Here is a 26353-nt window from a genome sequence, read left to right as displayed (position 1 = left end):
CTTTGGAGGTGTTGTGGAGGCTGTGTCTGAGGCACTTGCTGGAACTCTTCCTCTGCCTTTTCTTGCTGGTAGCTGGAATAGAGAGAAGAGATAATTAGTGATTGACTAGACAGGCTCCAGCAGTATAGGTCACTCAGAGTTATTGTCCGCATGTTGTCGAAATATACTGGATGCATCTTCACAGGCTTGTTGTGGGAGGCTCATCTTGCCTTGCTTGCTGGAACGATCCCTATCCTCTACAGTGAGCTCTTCATGAGAGGAATCTGTCCTCAGCTCAGGGGTTCCCAACAACCCCCACTGGTCTTCACTCTCTGCCCATGATTGTGGGAGATCTTGCCCTGCATAAAGACAGAAGAATTGACTGTGAGCACCATAGATGAAAGTGCATTTCAGGAGCATGCATGCCTGTTGTGTGTGCTGAGCTCTTCTCTGTATGGGACTAGGACACCATTTGTGCAGAACCTTACATGAAATGGTGAGCTTAGAGTGTTTGGCGGACATTCAGTCCTGTTGTCCCATCTGCTGGTTGTGTGTGACACCCCTGTGGACTCTATATCTTAAACTGCCAGATGTCCTTATGAAAGTGTGAGTTTGTAGTGAGAAGAAGTTTCACTTACCTTGGTGGAGCACATCAGAGCATTTTTCTGCACTGTAGGGCGATCCTTTTCTGTTGGAGGACCTCCTGCTCCCGTCCTGAGGAAAGAGGACCTCCTGCCTTTCTTGGACTGCCTGGAGGACAATTCCCCAGGAAGGCCTCACTGAACTGTGGGACAGACGGTTTTGTTCTTTTTATCACCATGGTGACGCAGAACTGTATTATATACCTGGCCTGCAGTGAGTGAATGTGTGAGTGCCGTTTAAATATGACCCCAGGACTTTCAACCCCATGAGGTAATGGTGGGGCAGGCAAATTCCTGCCGGCCCTGCCATGAGATTCAATAAGCTCCTTGTTGATGCATAATAAATGAGCTGAAAAGCACAAAATCAGGCGAATAAATCTGACCCACCATCCAGCGGGAATCATTTTCCTGCCCGCCACCGCACTTAGTTTCCAGAATGGAAAATTCTACCCAACACATTTTTGGCTTGATGGTAGCATCCTGTTAGTGGAAATCATCACTGCTGTTGCCACTGCATAGTAGGCTACTTCACCTGCTACTCAGATTTTTGAGATACTTTATCCTTCTAGGATAATTTGAGGTAGACTGGGCAATTTTCAGGTCCGAAAGTGGCAGCCTTAGGCCCATTCATGGGTATGCACAGTACACAGCGAGCAGTGATCTGATTGGCGTAGCCATTATTTTGCAGGATAGCTTCGATGTGCCTTAATTTGGAGTCAAGCTTGCATGGTGAACAGGTGGTCTGGGCCCTATTTATGAGATTACTGATCAGGCCAATCTTGTAGCATTTGGAGCTGCAGGAATCCTGACAGATATTTTGACCAGTGCAGGTAGGCTTGTGGTGGATGGTAGCAGAGAACCCATTAGTGGATTTCTCAGCTAGCACGTCGAGGAAAAAGTGCTTGTTAGGTTATTCCATTTCAAATGTGCATTTGAGTAAGAATGGAACGTATAAAGGTGTGTAAGGAAATTCATACATGCAGCTACAGATTTAAATATACCAAACGAGCCATCTGTGTTGGAAATATGCAAGGGTCATATATATTTGAAACTCAGCATTTTTCGTCTGCTCTGATAAGTGCAAGATGAAAAGCTTTGACAGTGTGTCTCTTTTTTTAGCAATACAAAATGATTATATTTTTCCCACTTTTATCTCTGCCAATTTTCTCCTGTTCCTTTTATGTCATTGACTACCTGCTGGATGCTGTTCAACAAGCATCTTTTTTTGGCTGATGTCCATTTTTGTCAATTATACTTTTGTGAAACGCCCTGGAACATTTTTCTATATTTGAAGCACTATATAAATGCAAGTAGTTGTTGTTAACTTATTAGTGTTCGGTTTTATTATCAATTAGCTATTTAACTGGAAACAGCATAACAGTTAATGTTGTTAATATTCAATGCCCATACATTCGTCTCAGTGAGGGTCTCAAAAGTGGAAGTCCAGGCAAAGTGCTTTTTAACAAAAACTGAAAATGTTGGAAATACTCAGCAGGTCTGGCATTTAGGTTGATGGCCTTTCATCAGAACACTTGGAGGCAGAGACAGTTACCATGAAAAGAGATGTGGCTGTGAAGGAGAGTTTTGGTACCTACTTAATCAAACATGAGAATGGAAATGAAAAGTAATGTAGGTGAACCTGGTAAAAGAGACAAATGAAAATAATGCCGGAGAGAAGGGCAGAACTTCGTCAGGCTCAGCATTCCTGGCTGGGGTAGACGTGGTAGTGAATTAAACACCAATACAAAAGTAAAAAACTGAGAATGCTGAAAATTCAGAAATATAAACAGAAAATGCTGGAAATAATCAGCAGGTCCGACAGCATTTATGAAGAGAAAAACAGAGTTAATGTTTCAAGTTGATAACCTTTCATCCGAATATTTTTTTTTAAATTGCCCCCTAACTCGGGGTCACTAACAGCAAACCCCACCATTACCATTGTTGAAGTCAACTAATCAAGGATTGAACTTGGGAATTCACTTACTGTGTGCTTAACTGCCTGCAGGCTTGATTGGTTGAGTCATTGTAACAATGTGTGCTCCTGCTGAAGGTTCTGGAAGGCGGAGGGTGCGGAGTGGTTGGAGGAGCAGCCACTGGCAGCATAACCCATCGAGCGGGCTCTGTCTGCGACTGGATGGTGAGAAGCTCCGTCGAACAGATACTCAACAGCCACTACTTTGGAAAAGAAAGAGACAAGAGCCCAGCTTCTGCCATGATAAATACCCAGGAGAGTAGTATTCCTTCCTTGAGTTCTACATCTCAGCAACAGTACTGCAGGCACCTTAGTCCAGAGCCTCTGTGGTGCCCCTGATGCCCCTCATCGTTTAGTGAAGATCCCGGGTGGGCGAGGGAATGGAAGGGATCACACTCTTACAGCTCTCTTACACAGATGAGTAGCTGTAACGCAAGAGCTACTGGCAAATGGAAAGCAGCATATTGCCCATTTTCAGTACAAGTTAACAGACTCAAAGGTCCCCAAATGGGATGCAGTTTTGTCCAATAAGAATCTCTTAGTGGAAATTCCTAATGGCGTTTTGGCAGAAGGAAGCAAAGAAGGGTTAACTGCGCTGTTAGAATTTGTTGAGGAGAAAATGAAGGTGGAATATGTATTTGGCTGCTTCTACCAAAACAGAGAGGATCGAGCCTTGGTTCTGAGGATATTCAGCTTCATGGGCTTTGAGATTGTGAGACCAGGCCATCCCTCGGTTCCAGCTCGGCCTGATGTCCTGTTCTTGGCATACTCCATTGACCAGTCATTGTCTGAGGAGGAATAACTGCATCAAGGAACACTTTATTGTTTCCTACTTTTTATTGTAGCTCTATTGGGAGAGGGTAGTCCTTAGTATTAATGCTGTGTAATACCTATAGCTACGGCCTGTAAAAGGTGCAGATTTCTGTTGTGTTTTGCAAAAAGTTATCATAAGACCATAAGACATAGGAGCAGAAATTAGGCCATTTGGCCCATCGAGTCTGCTCCGCCATTCAATCATGGCTGATATGTTTCTCAACCCTATTCTCCCGCCTTCTCCCCATAACCTTTGATCCCCTTACCAATCAAGAACCTATCTATCTCGTTCTTAAATACACTCAATGACCTGGCCTCCACAGTCTTCTTTGGCAATGAATTCCATAGATTCACCGCTCTCTGGCTAAAGAAGTTTCTCCTCATCTCTGTTCTAAAAGGTCTTCCCTTTACTCTGAGGCTGTGCCCTCGGGTCCTAGTCCCTCCTGCTAATGCAAACATCTTCCCCACGTCCACTCTATCCAGGCCTTTCAGTATTCTGTAAGTTTCAATCAGATCCCCCCATATCCTTCTAAACTCCATCGAGTATAGACCCTAGAGTCCTCATCTTGCTTAGATGTTCTTTAGGCAGTCTGGGCTGAATACAGCTTCTTGGGTTGATACTGAGCAGGAATAGTTTGTCTCGAATTACAAATTTGTCAAGTTTTTTGTCATTTGTTTTTGAATTGCGTGACTATTTGTCTTTGCTGTTTACAGAAAATATTGTAAGGATGTTTGACAGTTTAGTTGCAAGAAGGAAGTTCAGTGACAAGAGGAAGTTCGGTTTGAATTGGAGTAAATGATTGAATAAGTACTAAATTATTATTTTGGAAATGTATTCACTAGACTGTTTGCGATTTTAGCAACTAGCCGTTAATTCAGTATTAGCAGCTGTTTTTGTTCCCTAGCCTACCTCTCTCACCCTCACGAAAATCACTTGGGCCAGGAACAGAGACAACAGACTGGCACACAGGTCATCAATGCCATTTTTTTGGTCACCCACCTTTTCAACGCGATTTGGTCCATGAAAATTCTGCCCTTACTCTCCATAGTGCATCAGTCTAGATAATGTACTCAAATCTTGTTCTGGGATTTGAACTCAAAACCTTCTGACTGCTGTCACTGAACTAATCTGACAAGCAGAATTATATTCTCTCCCACACTTTAGGTTCTTGACGAAGAAATAGATCATACGACTGCGATTTTTAAATTAGTGTGTGGTCTGGATCAGAGTCAGGCAGGTGCCAATTTAGTGCCGCTGGCCTCCATGCCATGTCGCCACCACAAACCCAACTCTGAGCCATTTTCAATGATAGTAGTTTGGGGTTGGATTGACTGCTCACTGCTTCCCAGTGGGCAGCCAATTGAGGCCAAATATTGATAATTACAGGGTCCTATTAAGGGCCATTCTCATACCTACAAAAATTTTCTATTAGCAAAATGGGCAACCCACATTGGCTTGAACTATGTCCAGGCTGATGAATTGTGGACTCAGGATGGGAAATGAGGTTGTGGGAGCGGTGGATCATGTGATGGAAATCCCCCTCCCCACCCCTCCAACCGGCCCAACCCATAACAGCTGCCAGGCCATAGCTGTGGTAACCCCTGGCGGGGTTTCCCAAACAGGACCATCGCCACGTAGCTGTGGCTTTTTTAAACAGTAGTTAAAATGTACTTGACTTTTTCCCTCTCTCTCTCAATCTTCAAATCGGCAGCTCCTACCTCAGACCTCCAACAACAGGATCCCGCCTGCTGTCCTTGATTGGATAGCAAGCCCACTGCCAGGACTTTAGCTGGACGCAGCTTTGAAAATGCCAGTGGATGTGTCTGAAGCTTGCTGTTCAGGATCAGGACCTGGAACCAGCCCCCAAATCAAAGTTTGGCTAGATATGTGGAAAAGTGTAGAGGGACATGATGTAGAATTGACTTTTGTTTCAGCAGGGGCAAGATTAGGAAATCAGTATTCCATGTTAGAAAAATTTTCAGTGATGTAGAGAGGGAAATAAATGGTTGGAAAGTTGCCAATAATAATCAAAGATTCATTTACAACCATAGAATGTAAAAATGAAAATGGAGTTTAATGCCCCCCTCCATGGCAAGTTAATCAGGCTTACGATATGTGGTGGGGACCCCATCATCTTATCACCTCTGCTGGTTGGGAAGGCTCATGGACGACTTCCTTGTCCTGATGCCAATTAAAGCCCTTAAGTGGGCAATTAATGCCCACTTAAGGGGCTAATCCAGCTGCTGCTGGTATTCAATCAGCGGTGGGCAGGGAAGTCTGATAAACAAACCGTTGCGTTTGCTTGTGTGCTCTTGGGGGGTGGGTCCCTTGTTCAGAGGCGCAGTGCCTGATCATGGGATCTGACACTGGGAAGGGGACCCATGAGGGCCGACTCCCCACCTTCTTTCTAAACACCCTGACCTCCCCGTGACCCTCATCCTGTGTCAACAAATGAGAGCTGCTGGTGTCTGATTGGCCAGCAGCTCTTGGGGGTGGGATTTCAATCCCTGTGGTCCTTGATCCTGGGGAAGGCCTGCCTCAGGCCACTCAAAGGAGGTGACGTCGGTGGGCAAGACCCCGTCACTTGGATTAAATTCCACCCAAAAATGGACACAGGTAATGTCTGCCTGGGTAGAATTAAGAATTAAAAGGGATTGTGTTATATTGGGAGTATGCTATAGATAACAAATAGTTAAAATGATGAAGAATGAGATTTGTTGACAACTTACAGTCGTAACCGTTGGGGATTTCATAACTATCCTGAGGTGGACTGCAATAACACAAACCTTGGAGATCAAAATATGACAAAGTTTCTCTAATCCATCCAAGACTGTTCCTTACACTGTTGCATGTGTAAACAGGAAGAATGCAGTGCTCGATCTGATTCTGGTAGTGAAGTAGGACAAGTAAATGACCTTACAGTAGAACACTTGGGAAATGGTGACCTTAATCTAATTATGTTCATATTAACAATAGATATGAAACAAAAGGGGAATCAAAGATAAAGATGTTGGAGTGGCAATCAGCTAATTTCAGTCAGATGAAAGGGGATCAAGCCCAGATTAATTAGTTGGAGAAATGACAGATCAAATAGTGGATCAGCAGTGGGAGATTAAATTAATTCTAACCAGGGATAAATGCGTATCAAATAGGGGTTACATGGATAAATTCCAAGTTTAGGATAGAAATGAGATTCAAGAGTGGCATGCGATAAATATCCAGTGGGCTGAGAGTATAATGCAGAAGAAATTTCAAACTATAAAAAGCATGGAAAAGAGTCATGAAGCCCAAGGAGGCTTGGCAAGAATGTAAAAAGGAGCTGCCAGTTAACGTAAAGGAAAATTCTGTATTTTAAAATGACTTGAGAGGTAAAAGCATAGTCAAAAAACGATTGGAACCACTTAGAGATGATAGAAAAGACTAGATGAGTAGACATTTTGCATTTGAGAATGATGAAATGATGGAATGGTGGAAATGCTTAATATGAGGAAAGTGCAACGAGTAGGACTGTTGCTGAGGTGGACCACTATTGGAGATATTTCAAAAGACATTGGACAAATAATTAAAATGTTAATGGACTAAAACTGTAATTTGGCAGCTGATCTAATGGTAATATACTTGCCAATGAGTCAGAAACTTGTGACTCCTTCCCTGGTCTTGCTTCTTGCTTTAGTGCAATATGAAAGATGTGCAGCATTGTCAGAGATGCCATCTTTTGGATGGAATGTTAAACCAAATCCCTGCTTCCTTGCTCATAATGTTCTATGACACTATAACGAATGCCACCGACAATGGCCAACATTAATTTCTTTACCAAAAACAGATTATCTAATCACTTATCTCATTGCCGTTTGTGCGATCTTACTTTATGCAATTTGGATACCAAATTCATCTACAAAATGATGGTGATTGTACCAAATATAATTTGTTGGCTGTGAGATGAGATAGGGGTTCTTTCTTTAAAAAAAGGCCACCATATCCAAATGATGTGCATTTCAACCTATTGTAGTAGTTTGGTGAAGACTTTGGAGAAATATTAACCATATATGCCTTTCTAAAAATTGACAGAAATGGGAATTATGTTCAAGAAATATAAAAATGATTAGCCAGAAAATTTTAGGCAAACTAATCTTTCTTCAGTTGTAGATAATCCCTGGAGTCCTTAACGCAGGATGAACTTTAATGAACAGCTAGAAAGGCATAATCAAGGTCAGTCAGCATAGCTTTGTTAAGGGCAAGTTTTGCTTCTCTAATTCAGTTGCTTTATTTTTAGGAAACACCAATTTACAAGACAAAGGGATTCAATGGATGTTATGTAGACATGTTTTTCAGAGGGTGCTTGACAAAGTGATAAGACTTGCTGCAAAATTAAAAGGAATGTAATTACATATATAGCAAAAAACAAAGATTTGTTGTAAATAGACATTTTTAGTTGGTAGCTTGCTGTTAGTTGTGTGCCCCAAGGATCTGTACTTGGACCTTGATGTTATGTTTTCCATTTATATAATTGATTTGCGTAAAGGCAAAAGGTAATGAAATTACTAGAGGACATAGGTAGTTCAGTGGAGTGCCATCAATAATTCGCTGGAGGCGGTCTTAACAAGGTGAGCAGGAAGTCCTGCTCAAGATTTTCCAGCCAATCAGATTGGCTGGCAGTTGAGTAGTCCCAACAGTGCCAGAATGCAGTAAGGGCTGTTACTGGGACTATGAGGGAGTCCTGGGAAGAAGACAGCATGGACACCATACTTAGATAAGTCCAGGGCTTCTGGTTGGGGAGGGATTGGGGATACTAGCAAGAGGGTGGAGGAAGGTGGGGGGCTCGAATTATGGAAGCCAAGGACAGGGAGGCACAGAAGGGTTGGTCGGGTGGTGGGGTACTATCTTGGAGGCAGTGTCCTGATGGGCAAGGGGACTCCCCCAAAAGTGGAACCCCCACCTTCCTTCCCACCTTTTATTCCAAGTAAGGAGAGTTACAGGGTGGCCACTTTCCTTCTGCCTTCCATGCGCCCAACATGATATGGTGGTGAAGACGGAAAGAGGTCCTTAATTGGCTGGTTAAGGACCTCAGTAGGCCTAAGGGCGAGCGGGTAGCCTTACACCCTACCTGCCCACTATAATATGGGGGACAGGTCGGGGGTGGGCTGGGAGGTGATGGGCTGGCTTTATTTTACATGCAGCCCTCTTCTTCAAATAGGATGGTGGAGGAGGGGAAGGGGGGGCTCTAAAACTCCACCCCTATCGCCCCCTACCCCCAGTCCCCTGCAAACTGCACACTGGCCTAATGTGTGACTTCACATGCCATTTTTGTCTTTTCACACCGGGGTCAGGTTTGCAATGAAGTTTGCAAGCTGCATGGGAGTGTGTGAGGAGTGTGAGTGCAGAGGAAGGTCAGTTAGGAGACTTGTCTTGGTTCTCCAATGCAGTATCCCAGCTCGCAAAAGTGTTTAAATGTTCCCTAGAACTCATCCCTCACCTCCCTCAACACCCCAACCACCCCTTATGCCAGTCCATGCCCCCTCAAATTGCCCGAGCCACCTCTTTGGCCCCTTAACCTTTTATGCCCCTCTTAAATCACCCATGCCACACTATGCCACCCCCCCTACCCATATATCCTACATGCTTCTTCAGATCACCCTTGCCACCCAAAGGCACCTCTATGCCCCTGGTCTATCCTCGATAGCCACTCACCTAGTATGCACTATGTACAGCCTTTGGTTTCCCTGGAATATGAACGGAAGATATTTTGCATTCCTTGGGGAAAATATCAAACCTCTGAGCATCTAATAAAAGCCTCCATAATCATTGATACTGAGAAAGAATGCTTTCTGCCATGTGAAAGAAACCTTGTAATAGTTCTAATCCTATTAGCTTGTGTCAACACACCAGAAACCCATCAAAGGGACAATCTGTTATTACAACTTCTTTCTCAGATGAATGCAGCATCTACCCTGCTGAAACACATTAGTACTTAGGAATGAAACCGGATGGACCACCCAGCATCAGCCCAGGCACTGGAAATGACAATGACAAACTCAACCCTGCAAAGTCCTCCTTATTAACATCATGGGGGCTAGTGCCAGAAATTGAGAGAGCTGTCTCACAGACTATTCAAGCAACAGCCTGACATAGTCACACTCACAGAAACATACCTTACAGATAATGCCCCAGATACCGTCACCACCATGTCCTGACTCACTGGCAGGACAGACCCAGCAGAGGTGGCGGCACTGTGGTATACAATCGGGAGGGAGTTGCTCTGGGAGTCCTAAAAATCAACTCCAGATCTCATGGGGTCTCATGGCATCAGGTCAAACATCGGCAAGGAAACCTCCTGCTGATTACCATGTACCGCCCTCCCTAAGCAGCTGAATCAGTACTCCTCCATGTTGAACACCATTTGGAGGAAGTACTGAGGGTGGCAAGAGTGCAGAATGTACTCTGGGCGGGAAACTTCAAGGTCCATCACCAAGAGTAGCTCAGTAGCACTACCATAGACTGTGCTGGTGGAGTCTTAAAGGACATAGCTGCTAGACTGGGTCTGCGGCAGTTGGTGAAGGAACCAACACGAGGGACCAACAAAAACATACGTGACCTCATCCTCACCAACCTGGCTGCCGCAGTTGCATCTGCCCGTGACAGTATTGGTAGGACTGACCACCATACAGTCCTTGTGGAGATGAAGTCCTGTCTTCACATTGGGAGTACTCTCAATTGTGTTGTGTGGCACTACCACCATGCTAAATGGGATAGATTTTGAACAGATCTAGCAATTCGAGGCTGGACACCCATGAGGTGCTGTGGGCCATCAGCAGAATTGTACTTGAACACAATCTTTAACCTCATGGCCTGGCATATCCCCCATTCTACCGTTACTACCAAGCCAGGGGATCAACCCTGGTTCAATGAAGAGTGCAGGAGGAAATGTCAGGAGCAGCACGCGGCATAGCTAAAAATGAGGTGTCATTCTGGTGAAACTGCAACACTGGACTACTTGCATGCCAAGTAGCATAAGCAGCAAGCGATAGTCAGAGCTAAGTGAGCCCACAACCAACAGATCAGATCTAAGCTCTGCAGTCCTGCCACATCCAGCTGTGAATGGTGTTGGACAATTAAACAACTCAGTGGAGGAAGAGGCTGACAATTAACCTCATCCTCAGTGATGGGGGAGCCCAGCACATCAGTGCAAAAGGCAAGGTTGAAACATTTGCACCAACCTTCAGCCAGAAATGCCAATTGGATGATCCATCTCAGCCTCCTCTGGAGGTCCCCAGCATCAACGATGCCAGTCTTCAGTCAATTTGATTCCCTCCATGTAATATCAAGAAACCTCTGAAAGCACTGGATACTGCAAACGCTTTGGGCCCTGACAATATTCTGGCAATAGTTTTGAAGACTTGTGCTCCAGAACTTGCTGCGCCCCTCGCCAAGCTGTTCCAGTACAGCTACAACACTGGCATCTACCTGGCTACATGGAAAATTACCCAGGTATGTCTTGAACACAAAAAACAGGACAAATTCAACCCGGCCAATTACTGCCACATCAGTCTACCCTTGATCATCAATAAAGTGATGGAAGAGGTCATCAACTGTGCTATCAAGCGGCATTTGTTTGGTGATAACCTGCTCACTAAGGCTCAGTTTGTGTTCCGCCAGCGCCACTCAGCTCTTGACCTCATTACAGCCTTGGTTCAAAAGTGGACAAAAGAGCTGAACTCCTGAGGTGAGGTGAGAGTGATTGTCCCTGATATCAAGGCAGCATTTTACTGAATCTGGATCAAGAAGCGTGAGCAAAACTGCAGTCAATGGGAATCGGCCGGGGGGGCAGGGGGGGCGGGGGGTGTGCACGGAGCGGAAAGTGGTTGGAGTCATCTAGCACAAAGGAAGATGGCTGCGGTTCTTGGGGGTCAATCATCTCAGCTCCAGGACATCACTCCAGGAGTTCCTCAGGGTCGTGTCCCAGACCCAACCATCTTCAGCTGGTTCATGAATGACCTTCCTTCCATCATAAGGTCTGAAGTGATGATTGCACATGTTCAGCACCATTTGAAACTCCTCAGATGCTGAAGCAGTCCATGTCTAAATACAGCAAGACCTGGACAATATCCAGGATTTGGCTGACAAGTGGCAAGTAACATTTGCGCCGCACAAGTGCCAAGCAATGATCATCTCCAACAAGAAAGAATTTAACCATCAGCGCTTGACATTCAATGAACCTTACATCACTGAATCCCCCACTATCCACATCCTGGAGTTATTATTGACCAGAAACTGAATTAGATTAGCTGTATAAATGCTATGGCTACAAGAGCAGGTCAGAGGTTGGGAGTCCTGCAGTGAGTAACTCACTTCCTGACTCCCCAAAGCCTGTCCACCATCTACAAGGCACAAGTCAGGAGTGTGATGGAATACTGTCCACTGCCTGGGTGAGAGCAGCTCCAAAAAACATTCGGGAAGCTTGACACCATTTAAGACAGAGCGGCCCACTTGACTGGCATCCCATCTACAAACATTTACTCCCTCCACCACCGATGCACTGTGGCAGCAATGTGTACCATCCAGAGGATGCAATACAGGAACTCACCAACCCTCTTTAGATAGCACCCTCCAAATCCACAGCCACTATCATCTAGAAGGAAAAGGACAGCAGATACATGGGAACCACCACCACCTGGAAATTCCCCTTCAAGCCACTCACTGCCCTCACTTGGAAATATGTCGTTGTTCCTTCACTGTCGCTAGGTCAAAATCCTGGATCTCCCTCCCTTGTAGCACTATGTGTTGATGTACAACAAATGGACTGTAGTGGTTTAAGAAGGCAGTGCACCACAACCTTCTGAAGGGCAATTAAGGATGGGCAATAAATGCTGGCCTTGTTAGTGATACCCACATCCCATGAGTGAATAAAAAAAAAACTTGTACTCAGCTGAGCATTTATAATGACCACAATTGCCCAAACAATAAACTACTCTCTTGGAAGGAAAGAGCAGCAGGTGCTCATTTCAGTTTTGAAGCAGAGTGCCTGTTATTTAATGTATGGGGACAGTTCGTTATATTTTTTTCAAGTGTGATTGGTTTTGCAAGTGCCAAAACCAGATTTATTTTAATCAGCCATAGCCATTTAAAACACAGTAGAAAAGATGGCAGCACAGACTGATAGGACATTTTGTAAGATTTTTCACTGCATTATGGTGTTTTCTCCATTGGAAAATCACTATAATGCGTGTGAACAAATACACAAGGCTGGTCAGTGTAAGGGTCAACTAACCTTTAAAGGACACATGCCTTAATGAATCACTGCATTGAAAATGCATCTACATCACATTTCAGTACCTAACAGTGACATTCGATTGCATGAAGACACTTTACTCTTCCCTTTCAGAATGTTCCCAACTCCTCAGCACACTTTCCATTTTGTTCACGAATTCTGGAACCTAATGTGCTTTTGATTGACTTTCAAAGCTCCGCAGTACCAGACAAAAATAGTGTGCAGGAGGAAATTCAGTTTTCATTCCCTGCTTAAAATGGGGAACCTGACCTCAGCCGGGGCAGGTGTGCGTTTCCCACACCAGGCATTTCTGCCCCTCCAAAAGGCCAGGCAGCAATGGCAGAGGGTTGAATTGTAGAGGAAAGTCAGATTTCTTCCAAAAAAAATCTTAAATATGGTCATTCACGCACTGAATTGCACCTCCACATCCAGACAAAAATTCAACCCAAGGAATCTGAAGACCTTTTAAAATCATAAAAGGTCTTGAGAGGATAAACGGAAAACAATATCATCATTGGTGAATTCATAACAATTGTTATTAAGTCAGGACTGCCACTGTAAGAACAAAGGTGAAATCAGAATCTTTTTGTAGAAAACATGGAATATCTTACTATAAGTGGCAATTGATTTACTGTTTGCTTTTACTTTTTAAAATTGTTGTTCTGACTGTTGAATTTATTTACCGCTGCAAAATTACAAAGTTACTGGCAGAATTTTCCGCTCCCACCAGCAGTGGGGATCATTGCGGGCAAGGGCTCTTAATTTGGCTGGAGGTAAAAAATCCGTTTCCCAACGGCGGGATAAACTGTTGGAATTTTGTTACCCTGACTTTCAAGGCAAGGCAAGCTTCCTGATAAACAAGTTGGGAGCACCGTTTGCATGCATTAGCATCTCATGCATGCTCATTAAAAGGCCATCTTGCTGGAATTAAGTTTACCCTCCAAATTATGTTCCTCACCAGTGAGAATTTAGAATGTTCAGTTTTACAGAGATGCACCTGGTGAGCTTCACCTTTCCATGACTTTAAATTCCGTAGATGTTGCTTCCTTTCAACTTCACTTGATTGGCGTTCGCAAACGCTGCACCAAGGCTGGACAAGGGAGGCAGGTGGAGTCACGGGGTGCAGTGGTGGGGTGGCTCATCAAATGGAAGGGTAGCGTGAAGGCTGGACAAGGGAGGCAGGCCTAAGGGGGAAGAGTGGGGGGAGTATTTGGGGAAACGGGGGAGGGGGTAGAATATCTGTAAAAGTGGGGGGAGAATGTCTGGAAAATGGATGGGAGAATGTCTGGAAGGCCAGGGGGAGTATGTCTTAGAGGCTGTGATCAGCCAGGCATTGATAATGATCACAGCTGCCCAAAGAATAGACTATTTTCTTGGAAGGAGAGGACAGCATGTGCTTATCTCAGTTTCAAAGCAGAGTGCCTGTCAATCAATGTAAGGAGGCAGGTGGTTAGATTTTTTCAAGTGTAGATTTTTTTTCGTATCAAAATCATGTTTTTTTTAAATCGGCCATAGCCATTTAAAACACCGTAGAAAAGAGGGGAGAACTTGGGGTACTGGTGACAGAGGAAACATTCACAGTCAGAAGGAGGAGTGGGATGTGGTAGTGTGGCAGGTCCAGGGTGAGAGTATGGTAGGTGAAAGTCTCATCGGGTGGGTCACAGAGGGGAACAAGACAGGTGGCTTAGATAATGGGAGGGGCAGTACAGGGTGGGCTTGAGGATGGTGCCAGGTGTCGACTCTGAGGGGAGGAAAGGCATGTGGAGGTGAATCGTAATAAAGTCGAGGGTAACGGGGCGTAGTTCAAGGGTGACAGAGGGGAGAAGAATGGTGATTTTGGGTGGCTCTATGATGACGGGGAAAGTTGGTGGGTGACGGGGGAGGGTAGAAGGTGGTGGACCAAGTTCAGATGGTGGCACGCATCATTTTCCCAAACTGACTTTGACCACCCAGTTAGTCAGTCAGTGAGATTTTTCAAGGTGGGACGAGGGTCTTTTTGGGTGATTGGAGTTCAAGGTCAGCACAAGTGACTGACTAAAGGGCCACCCAAATAATTATGAGGCAACTGGTTGTCAAAGATGCTCAGTTGTATTCTCCTCTCTATTGTGAAGCCCATATTGCAGCAGGTTTGATCCCGTCTCATAACATTAAGATCTCAGCAAGGTGCGGAGCTGCTGTTCATTCTGTGTCATTTGCCACCGGCTGCAGTTAAAGGCAGAGATGAAGGGTGTTGGGGGGAAGGTGGTATGCCTCCAAGGTGCACGGCTAGTGGAGGGCGGCCAACTCGCGACTCCAGACTTCCATCTTCCTGGTTGAATGGTCATGGATGACAAGGGATCATGAAGTTAGTCTTTCTATGCTGCTAAGGCAATGGTCTCTCTGTAGAGTCTCTATAGTAGTGGAGACAAACGGAAAAGTGTCCACGTGAGGCTTCTTGCACATGGCTGTCATCACCCTGGCCAAAGAGCAATGTCTCCACATGCATTCAATATGAGCAGGAGGAACACCCATCTATGCTCTTCCAGGATGTCCTTTATGTGGAAGGGCTAAGGTGGGGGATGCCACGTCTAGAAGGAGGTCAGGTGAAGGGCTTAGCACTTGCCTACTGGCTTTGAGATGGAGGGAAACCTGTAAAGGACGTGCTCACTTAATGTATCACTTCAATTTATTCAGACTTCCACTGAGGCGTTGATGATGCAGGCTGCAGGAAACCCTGCCTTGGTAATGGCTCTTATCCAGATGAGGACAAGGAGGACTCGTTGCCACTTGGCACAGGACCATGAGGAGCAAGGGCGTGAGCCGTAAGAGGCAGCGGGGCCTCTATAAGGTCAAGGGGTTGGTGAACATGGACCACTGCAATGGCGAACATTGGCCTGACCATGGGTGTGTTGCTGGCGGTGCTGTTATCTAGTAATGAACAAAAGGCAATGCTGGAGGTGCCCTTGTATATCCTTGGATGTGATTGTTCACATTTGCCATATTCTCCAGTACAATCTGTGGCTGCAAGGAGGTGTAGTGCAGTGCTCCTGCCCTGCATTGAGTGAATGCCTGTCCGGGTGCCCTTTAAATATGGTATCAGGACCGTTGATGCCATGAGGTAACGGCTATGAGATTTGCCAAGCTTCTCACTGATGCATAACTAATAAGCTAAACAGCAGAAGATCGCGCATGTTCGCCTGCCCCGCCACCCAGTGGGAATCACGCTGACTTTCTTGCCCAGCCCTGGCCTTGGTCTCCAGAATGGAAAATTCTGCCCACTGTTTCAGAAGAGACTGGTGACTAGTTATTAATTTCATGAGATAATTTCTGTAATCCACAATTGTAATGGTTAATGAGTCATGAGTTCAGTTCACTGAATTTGATGGCTCTTCTGCAGCTTTGCCTGCAATCCAGTACTTTAATTTAAAACAATCATCAATTTAAGGTGATTGGCACAAGAACCCGAGGCAACATGAGGAAAAGCTTTTTTACACAGTGAGTTATAAGGACCTTGAATGCACTGCCTGAGGTTGTGGTAGAGGCAGACTCAAACATGGCTTTCAACAGGGAATTGGTTAAGCGTCTAAAGAAAGAAATGCAGGTCTGTGGGGAAAAAGGGCGTTGAAGCAGGACTGCCTGAATGTCTCTTATAGAGAGTTGGCACTGACACGATGGGCCAAATGCCGCCCTCCTGTGTTGTAACCATTCTGTGACTCTATTTCAGTTAGGAATATAAAGAGATAGATCCACATCTCCTGTTCTATCCTTTCTCACCGTTGACTGGTTCAGATTTCTATTGAGCACCTTGTATTTGAATTGTGAACTCATAATTATTCTCTGTCATCTTATGAACTTAATGTCAAAGCCAAAGGGGAAAATGCTGCAGCGATGCTATGAATCATTTCATTTCAACTTGAGTATCCATTCAGTGACCTATAAAAGATGGAACATTGTCCAAGGTTCCTTATTGGACTCTGCTAAGAACTGCTAGTTACTAAATCCTCAGTTCTTGGAATTGTGTAACTGGGTTAAGAGGCATATAATCTTTTCAGGCAGTTTTAGATACAGTACTTTCAAATCCACCCTATTAAGATTACGTGAACTCTAAGGTTTGTTCTGATGTTTGGGATGTTCGCTTTAAATACCTGAGCTTACAAAGTACTGTTGTTGAAGATTATTTTAGTGTTACAGGTGTGTAATGTTGGAAGTTCATGATAAGAATATTTGTTTGAAATATCAATATTAAAATTGTTGAAGTACTTTACCCCTAGTTCTGGGAATTTTTTTTTCTCTTGAGCAATTCCTCTTCTAAGTCTTCCAAAATGTCAAGTAATGAGAGAATTAGCTATATTCAGATGTCTTAAGTTAATAAAAACTGGTCTCAATCCACAGAGGGTGCTGATTTAGCTGTTTTTTTATTGGTCAGCTGGGTGTCTTGACATTAGTGGAATTGTATATGTAAGAAGAGAATGTAAAATAACCTACTGAAAAAAATCAATAAAGTAGAGGTTTTGATTGTTGACATGGTACAGACTCTTTCTGTAGGATACATCCACTTAAATCCAGAGAGTTAGGTGCAGATGGGAGAGAGCCAGAACTAAGGATCACCTTCCCTCTCCCTTCACCTCAAGTGTTCAGACTGCAATATGCTGATCTAGAATCAAAGAAAATCAGCAGAATACTAGGAAGCCTCCTACTTTTTCCAATCAGAAAGAGGATTTTTGCAGTGAGCCAAGTGGGAGAAATCTTAACTCTAAGTGACAGGTCACCTTTTTCAGGTACCAGTAATGAGCCAGGCTGGATGGTCAGTTGCCAGTGATAGCCTGGAGGAGAAGCAAGAAAAATAACTTGTATCTATGCAACACATTTTAAGTCCACAGAAGTGCCAAAGATTCACAGGCAGTGAGTTACTTATTGAAGTTATGTTCAGTAGGAAAAATGAGACATTTTTCACATAAGTTCCACAAACAACAAATGTGATAAAGGACCAATCTGTTTTTGGCAGTATTAATTAAGGCAGATTGGTCAGGGCACCAGGAATTCCCTGTTTCACTTTGCAAAGGGCCAGAAGAACTTTATATCTACCTAAATAGAGCTTTGTATTTTAGCATCTCATGTAAATGACAGCAGCTTCAGTACTGTCAGCTATGCTCAGCTATGGCTCAGTGGTAGCACTTTCACCACTGAGTTAGGAGTTTGTGTGTCCCACTGGAGGGACTTGAGCACAACACCTAGGCTGGCATTCCTGTCACAAAACAAAAACAAAAATAAAAATACCTGGAAAAACTCAGCAGGTTTGACAGCATCTGCGGAGAGGAATACAGTTAACATTTCGAGTCCGTATGACTCTTCAACAGAACTAAGGAAAAATAGAAGAAAGGTGAAATATAAGCTGGTTTAAGGAGGGCTGGGACAAGTAGAGCTGGATAGAGGGCAAGTGACAGGTGGAGATTGCCAAAAGATGTCATAGACAAAAGGACAAAGAGGTGTTGACAGTGGTGATACTAGCTAAGAAATGTGCTAATAGGTGACATTAAGGGTAGAAAGCAGGATGAGCAAGGTACAGATAGCCCTAGTGGGGGTGGGTTGGGGGGAAGGGATCGAAATAGGCTAAAAGGTAGAGATAAAACAATGGATGGAAATACATTTAAAAATAATGGAAATAGGTGGGAAAAGAAAAATCTATATAAATTATTGAAAAAAGGGGGATCGGAAAGGGGGTGGGGATGGAGGAGAGAGTTCATGATCTAAAGTTGTTGAACTCAGTATTCAGTCCGGAAGGTGTAGAGTCCTAGTCGGAAGATGACGTGCTGTTCCTCCAGTTTGCCTTGAGCTTCACTGGAACATTGCAGCAGGCCAAGGACGGACATGTGGGCATGAGAGCAGGGTGGAGTGTTGAAATGGCATGCGACAGGGAGGTCTGGGTCGTGCTTGCGGACAGACCGAAGGTGTTCCGCAAAGCGGTCACCCAGTCTGCATTTGGTCACTCCAATGTAGAGGAAACCGCATTGGGAGCAGCGAATGCAGTAGAGTAAATTGAGGGAAGCGCAAGTGAAATGCTGCTTCACTTGAAAGGAATGTTTGGGCCCTTGGACGCTGAGGAAAGGGGAAGTGAAAGGGCAGGTATTGCACCTTCTGCGGTTGCATGGGAAGGTGCCGTGGGAGGGGGTTGAGGTGTAGGGGGGTGATGGAGGAATGGACCAGGGTGTCCCGGAGGGAACGATCCCTGCGGAATGCCGCCAGGGGGGGTGAAGGGAAGATGCGTTTGGTGGTGCAATCATGCTGGGGTTGGCGGAAATTGCGGAGGATGATCCTTTGAATGCAGAGACTGGTGGGGTGATAAGTGAGGACAAGGGGGACCCTATTGTGGTTCTGGGAGGGAGAGGAAGGTGTGAGGGCGGATGCGTGGGAGATGGGCCGGACACGGTTGAGGGCCCTGTCAACCACCGTGGATGGAAAACTTCGGTTAAGGAAGAAGGAAGACATGTTAGAGGAACTCTTTTGGAAAGTGTCATCATCAGAACAGATGCGATGGAGGTGAAGGAACTGAGAGAATGGGATAGAGCCCTTACAGGAAGCAGAGTGTGAGGAGCTGTAGTCAAGGTAGCTGTGGGAGTCGGTAGGCTTGTAATGAATATTGGTGGACAGTCTATCACCAGAAATTGAGACAGAGAGGTCAAGGAAGGGAAGGGATGTGTCAGACATGGGCCATGTGAAAATGATGGAGGGGTGGAAATTAATAAATTTTTCCAGGTCCAGACGAGTTCCTGACATTCTTGTGTAATAGCAAGGGTGCACTGCACTGTCAGACATACTATCTTTCTGTTGAGATGTTATATTGAGGCCTGTATGCTCTTTCAAATGGACATGAAATACCCCATGGCATCCCATTTTGAAGAAGAGTGGGGTAATTTTCTCTGGTGTACTGGTTAATATTATACTTCAAGCAACATCACACAAAAATAATCCAGATTATTTGGTTGCCTGTATCGGATTTTGTGGGTGTTAATTTGTACAAATTGGCTACTGCAATTTCTATTTACAACAGTGGTTATCTTTTAAAGTAGTGCATTAGCTGTAATAGCACTTTGGGATACTCTAAGGTCATGGAAGATGCTATATAAATGCATGTTCTTTCAGTTTCTTTCATGAAGTGTGGTTTGAACTTCACATTGTTCTTGGAGGTGACGGTCTCCCAGTGAGCCAAGCTGAGTGCTACAGAACTAACATCTTTTCAAGTCTCCCTGAGAGGGTTGACTACCTTCCAGTCTTCTATTACCAAGCATGTCACCTTGGAGCCAGGTAGACATTTTCTTCTACCTCCCCCTGGGAATTCTCATGAGTAGCAAGGTGAGTAATGCATTACAGCATAAAATGTGTAATTATATTTTCACTACCTTCCCACTATAACATGGACATACACTTGTCCCATCCACCAAAAGAAGTTGTAGAGTTTGAACAACACTTGCTCATTTCACTGCAGTATAACCTGCATCCACAGAATTCTGGATATATGTTTGCCCTCCAGATAATGCCTTCCTGTAGCAAAAATAGAAAATGCTGGAAAGCACTCAACAGATCAAGCAGAAACAGTTAATGTTTCAGGTCAGCTTTTCATTAGAACTGCCCATCAAGAGTTATCAACCTGGGATTTGAAACACGTGATAATTTGAAATGGTTGCATTATTTTACCAGGAACCATTGTAAGTCAGTGAGTACCGAGATGATGGGTGTACAGGACTTGGTGCAAATTGGGACATGGGCAGCAGAAGTTTGGATGGACTCATATTTACAGAAAGTAGAACATGGAAAGCTGACCAGGTGAACTGGAATAGACAGGTCTAGAGGTAACAAAGGCTTCAGCAGCAGATGAGGTGAGGTGCAATGGAGTTGGACAATCTTATGAGGATGGAAATAGGCAGATACGTGGTCAGAAGACCATCTTGCAGTCAGATATGACACCAAGATTGCAAACAGTCTGGTTCAGCTTCAAATAGTTCCATGGAGATGGGTGGATTTAGTGGCTTTGGAACAAACTTTGTGGTGGGGAACAAAGACAGTGATTTTGTGAAATAGTTGGAGGAATAGAGGAAATTTCTGCCTATCTGATACTGGATGTTGGACAAGCAATCTTGCAATCTAAAGACAGTGCAGTGAATAGGAACAGCTGAGTTCTGGAACAAATTGTCTTTGCTGGATATCTTGCAGTGCAGAAGTTCTGTTTCATTTTCACACCAGAGGCAAAGTGGTTCACACCCCTTGGCCATTCTTCTGGTACATGCCTGGGTCACAGGATCCTTTTTTTAATTCGTTCATGAGATGTGGACATCACTGGCTAGGTCAGAATTTATTTCCCATCCCTAATTGCCCTTATTCAGAGGGTATTTTAAGAGTCAACCACATTACTGTGGAGTCACATGTAGTGAACCAGATGGGTTTTTACAACAATTGGCAATGGTTTCGTGGTCATCATCAGACTTTTAATTGCAGATTTTTATTTAATTCAAATTCTACCATCTGCCATGGTGGGATTTGAACCGGGTCCCCAGATCATTACCCTGGGCCTCAGCAATACTGGTCTAGTGACAATACCACTATGCCACCATCTCCTCCTTTGCCAGTTTGTTGATGATTGTCAATGTTCAGCACCGTTCGTGATTCCGCAAATACTGAAGCAGTCTGTGTCCTCATGCATTAAGACTTGGACACAAACAGACTTGGGCTGATAAGTCGCAAGTAACATTTTTGCCACACAAGTGCCAGGCAATGACCATTTCCAGTAAGAGAGAATCTAACCATCCCTGCCTGATGTTCAATGGCATCACCATTTCTGAATCCACTGCTATCAACATCCTGGAGGTTACCATTAATGAGAAACTGAACTGGACCAGCCAAATTAATACTGTGGCTACAAGAGCAGGTCAGAGGCTGGGAATTCTGCGGTAAGTAACTTACCCCCTGATTCCCCAAATCCTGTCCACCATCTACAAGGCACAAGGCAGGAGTGTGATGAAATACTCTCCACTTGCCTGGATGAGTGCAGCTCCAACACCATTCAAGAAGCTCGACACTATTCAGGACAAAGAAGTGCTCTTGATTAGCACCCCATTCCTACCCTAAACATTAACCCCCTCCACCACTGACTCACAGTGGCAACAGTGTGTACTATATACAAGATGCGCTGCAGCAACACACCAAGGTTCCTTCAAAAGCACCTTCTAAAACCGTGTCCTCTACCACCTATAAGGAAAAGGGCAGCAGATGCATTGGAATACCACCACCTGCAAGTTTCCCTCCAAGCTGCACACCATCCTGACTTGGAATTCTTTGGCCGTTTCTTCACTGTCGCTGCGTCAAAATCCTGGAACTCCCTTTGCAACAGCACTATGGGTGTACCTACACCACGTGACCTACATTGGTTCAAGAAAGTGGCTCAATAGCAACTTTTCAGGGCAGTTAGGGATGGGTAATAAATGCTGGCCTTCCAAACAATGCCCACATCCCATGAAAGAATAAAAAGAGATTATCACCAACTTTTGCCTTCCACCATCATCTTTTTTGTCATGAAAAATCACTCTTGTCCTCGATTTTATTGTACACCTTTAGCATTATTCTTTCATGTTCTCTCTGATGCATTAACACAAAGTTGAGTTTTACGTTGGTGGGATTTTACGGTCCGGCCGAAGTCAATGGACTTTAGAACGGCTTGCCGCATTTTACGGCCGCATCCCCACCTCCACGGTGCTGTAAAATTCCACCCACTATTGCTCTGTTCACAGATGATACCTGTTTTGCAGCATCCGCAGCATGTTGTATTTGTACAAATATTAGCTTTTATTTGAAATGGTTATTTGGTTAAGTTTTAAATGTATGAAAAAAGTTTACAGAAAAGATTGACAGTATAGTTACAGCACTTGACCATTTGACTTTTGTCTGTTTTGTAGATTCGAATCTGAATCCCAGTTTCAAATAACATTTCACATTTGAAGTGCCCTAGATCAGAGTTCTGGTATTCAATATTTTCTGCCAGGGAGATCGCCTATAAGTATCGACACACTCACTGGGACAGCCTATCTATCTTTCTGAAAGATTGTGTGAGTTACCTATAGGAAAGTAGGGTATCATTGCAGAGTACACAGCAAGTCAAGTCAGTAAGTCAATACAGTGAAATACAGAAATCTGATGACCTGTTAAACTCACTATTATCCAGTGTAGAACTTGCTGAATATTGAGCAGATTATAAAGGACCAACTTTGAGCGTGAAATAATTTACCCTCTGAAAATTAATAATGCTACTCTGTCATTTAGGCTCAAGAATAAATGCTTAAAACATACCTGCCAGTTTTTACAAGGTACATACCCACTGCAGTTATTATGTCCAGTTTTCAGATTTGTCTTTTTTTCCTTTTAAAGTAGTTTGTCTCCCTTTTTAGCTCTTTTTCCCACAAAAATTAATAATCTAAAATGTTAAGTTTTTTTTTAAATAACCAAGTATATTTCTGGTAAAACTCAAAAGTTGTATTTACTCTGGCATATTATTTAATGACTTAGAGCAGAGGTTTAACACCTCAATTAGATTGACCCTGAACCTTCTATGTTTATATTTTAACTTCTTTACCCTGATATTTTGGTGAATCTGCACTGCACCTTTTCCAAGGGCAGTATCTCCCACCTGAGGTGTGGTGCTCAAACCTGATTGCAGTTCTCCAGCTGTGTCCCAAACAGACCTTTATATGTAAAAATTAGGAATGCTGCAGAATGCAGCTTTTTACAATTGTTTGATGAGGCGGAGGTTAAAGGCAAATGGAGAATCATGCCACCTGTGCTTATTCTTATGCAAGTTCATGAGACTTGCAGTGCTGGAAATGGTGGCTTGGGTGCTGGAAAGAACCTGAAAATCCTAGGATCAACTGAGATTGGATTGTGGTTTTTGTTCATGTTTGTGGAGAGCACCAAGGTGGAAGCATGAAACTACTGTTAGATTCATCAGCCTAGATATTGATTCACCAATTGCATCTGTATTCACGGTAGAAAGCACAAAACTAATAGAAAATCAGGGGGAAAATGGGAGGGAGGAACTTTAAACAATCACTAAAAGTAATAGGAAAACCAATGGGACTAAAGGCTGAAGAGTCCCCTGTACCTGATTGCCTGTATCTTAAGGTCTTAAGAGGGCTGCAGAGATAGTGGATGCATTGATTGTAATCTTTCAAAATTCAGTAGATTCTGGAAAGGCCCCACTATATTGGAAAACTGCAGATGTAGCAACTACAGATGTATTCAAGAAACAGGGTGACAGAAAGTAGGAAACTATAAGCCAGTTAGTCTAACATCTGTCATTGGGAAAATGCTAGGATCCATTTTTAAGGAGGTGGTAGTAGGACATTTAGAAAATCATGATAGAATCAAGCAGAGTCAGCTTGGTTTCGTGAAAGGGACAGAGTTTGACAAATTTATTAGAGTTCTTTGAAGATATAACATGTAGGGTAGATAAAGGGGGACCGGTATGTGTCGTTCATTTGGATTCCCAAAAGGCATTTGATAAGGTGCCACATAAAAGGTTAGTACACAAGATAAGAGTTCACGCTGTTGGGGTGATATATCAACATGGATAGAGGATTGGTTGAATAACAGGGAACAGAATTGGGATAAATGGCTCATTTTCAGGTTGGCATACTGTAACTAGTGGGGTGCCGGAGGAATCAGTGCTTGGGCCTCAACTATTTACGATCTTTACCAATGACTTGGATGAAAGGGACCAAGTGTACTGTAGCTAAATTTGTTGACAAATCAAAGATAGATAGGAAAACAAGTTGTGAGGAGGACATAAAGAGCGGTATTTAACGGAGGCAACTAGGGACTTGTCTGCTGGTTGGAGAGCCGCTAGAGCACTACGTTGCCTCTTTTAGGGAAGGCCCACTGAATTAAGTGCCACTTAGTCACTTAACTGGACAGCAGTGGGCCTTGCCCAAGATAAAGGACCCTGGTGTTGGAAGTCCTGCCTACCGAGAGCTGGGGACCCATCTGAAGTTGGCAGATCAATTGAGCAGTAATGCCTCTGGGAGCTGCTGCAGGTACGACATGAACCTGAGGCCTAGGATCATTGCTGGTTCTTAAACCACAGGTGACTGTTGGTGGGATGGGGTCATGGTGTGGATATTGTGGGCGTGGGGCATCAGCAGCAAGGGCAAGATGTGGCTTTTAGTGGCTCTGGCCCCCCTCCTGATGCCGAATCCCTCAATCAGTTACTGAGTGCCTTTGACAAGGGACCCCTTTTTGTTTGTTGTGCTCCCCACGTGGCAAGCCCCCACTCAACGCTGGGTTAAAAACAGCAGTGGTGGGATGAGGCCTTTAATTGCTCACTTGAGGACCTTAATTGACAGCTGGTGAGAAGACTGCTCACAGGCTTTCCTGCCATGGACTTATTCAGGGCGGAGACAGGAAGGTGATGGGGTCCAAAGCCCCCTCCCCCCGCCTGATTAAATGGACCCTGCCACAAAACACACCCTGGGGGAGTGTATTAAATACCGCCCACAGAGCCTGCAAAGGGATACAGATAGGTTAAGTGAATGCGCATAAATTTGGCAGATGGAATATAATGTGATGGGAAGAATAGAAAAGCAGAATATTATTTAAACAAAGAGGGACTGCAGAATGCTGCTGTCGAGACGAATCTGGGTTTCTGTACAGGTATCACAGAAAGTTAGCATACAGGTACAACAAGTAATTAGGAAGACAAATAGAATGTTAGCCTTTGTTTCAAGTATAGAAGTTTTGCTACAACTGTACAGGGCAGTGATGACATCGCTCCTAATGAGAGGTGATCTTAATGAAACATGAGATTCTGAGGCCCTTGATAGAGTAGATGCTGAGCGAATGTTTCCTCTATTGGAGCAATTAGAACCAGGCGGCACAGTTTAAAAATAAGTGGCCTCCCATTTAAGACAGAGATGGGGAGGAATTTTTTCTTTGAGGATTGTTAATCTTTGGAATTTTCTACCCCTGAGAGAAGTGGAGGTTGGATCATTGAATATATTCAAGGCTGAGTTAGACAGATTTTTGACCTATAAGCCGCAAGGGTTTGATCTACACTGGAGCCAAGGTTTATGGGGTGAAGGCAGGAAAGTGAAATTAAGGCCGCAGTCAGATCAGCCATGATCTTCTTGAATGGCGGAGCAGGCTCGAGGGGCCAAATGGCCTACCCTGCTCCGACCACTTATGTTCTGAGTCAACACAACTTGGGAAAAAGTGAAAAAAGCAGGTTCTGATGTGGTAAGAATTGAAAAAAGTGTATTATCATTTTATATCCAACCCAGACCAGGAGGACAGGTATTCTAAGAAGTATGCATAAAAATTCCTGACAAATATTGGGATGGAAGATCAAACTTAGATATCCAAGGTTTGGGAACAAAGCAGATGATAAATCCAATGCCTCAGGGAAAGGGAAGCCCTGTGCAGAGGGATGTCTTTGGAATTATTGAAAGACTGGAAAGCTAAATTTATAATCTGAGTTAAAGTTTTTAGAATTTTAAAAATAATTTTAATTGTTTATTATTCTATTTTAGTGATATGCAGATTGTTGGATAGCCAACCAAAGTAGCTTTTCAAGTGATTTATGCGATTGTGTTTGTAGTGACAGCTGGTTGTTCATTGTTTGATTTTAATAAATAGGTTTTTACAATTTTTTAAATGGATTGGTGTTT

At 44.0% G+C, this 26353-nt stretch overlaps 1 protein-coding gene and 1 pseudogene across 6 annotated transcripts in view; both read left to right on the top strand.

The window, feature by feature from the left end:
• Positions 1-26353, top strand: part of ssbp2 (single-stranded DNA binding protein 2) — a 590624-nt gene that overhangs the window by 118062 nt on the left and 446209 nt on the right. The window lies entirely within an intron of this gene.
• LOC121276958 lies at positions 2755-3394 on the top strand (annotated as a pseudogene).

Source organism: Carcharodon carcharias, chromosome 4 (genome assembly GCF_017639515.1).
Source record: "Carcharodon carcharias isolate sCarCar2 chromosome 4, sCarCar2.pri, whole genome shotgun sequence".
Lineage (NCBI taxonomy): Eukaryota > Metazoa > Chordata > Chondrichthyes > Lamniformes > Lamnidae > Carcharodon > Carcharodon carcharias.
This window is presented reverse-complemented; position numbering and strand designations above follow the sequence as displayed.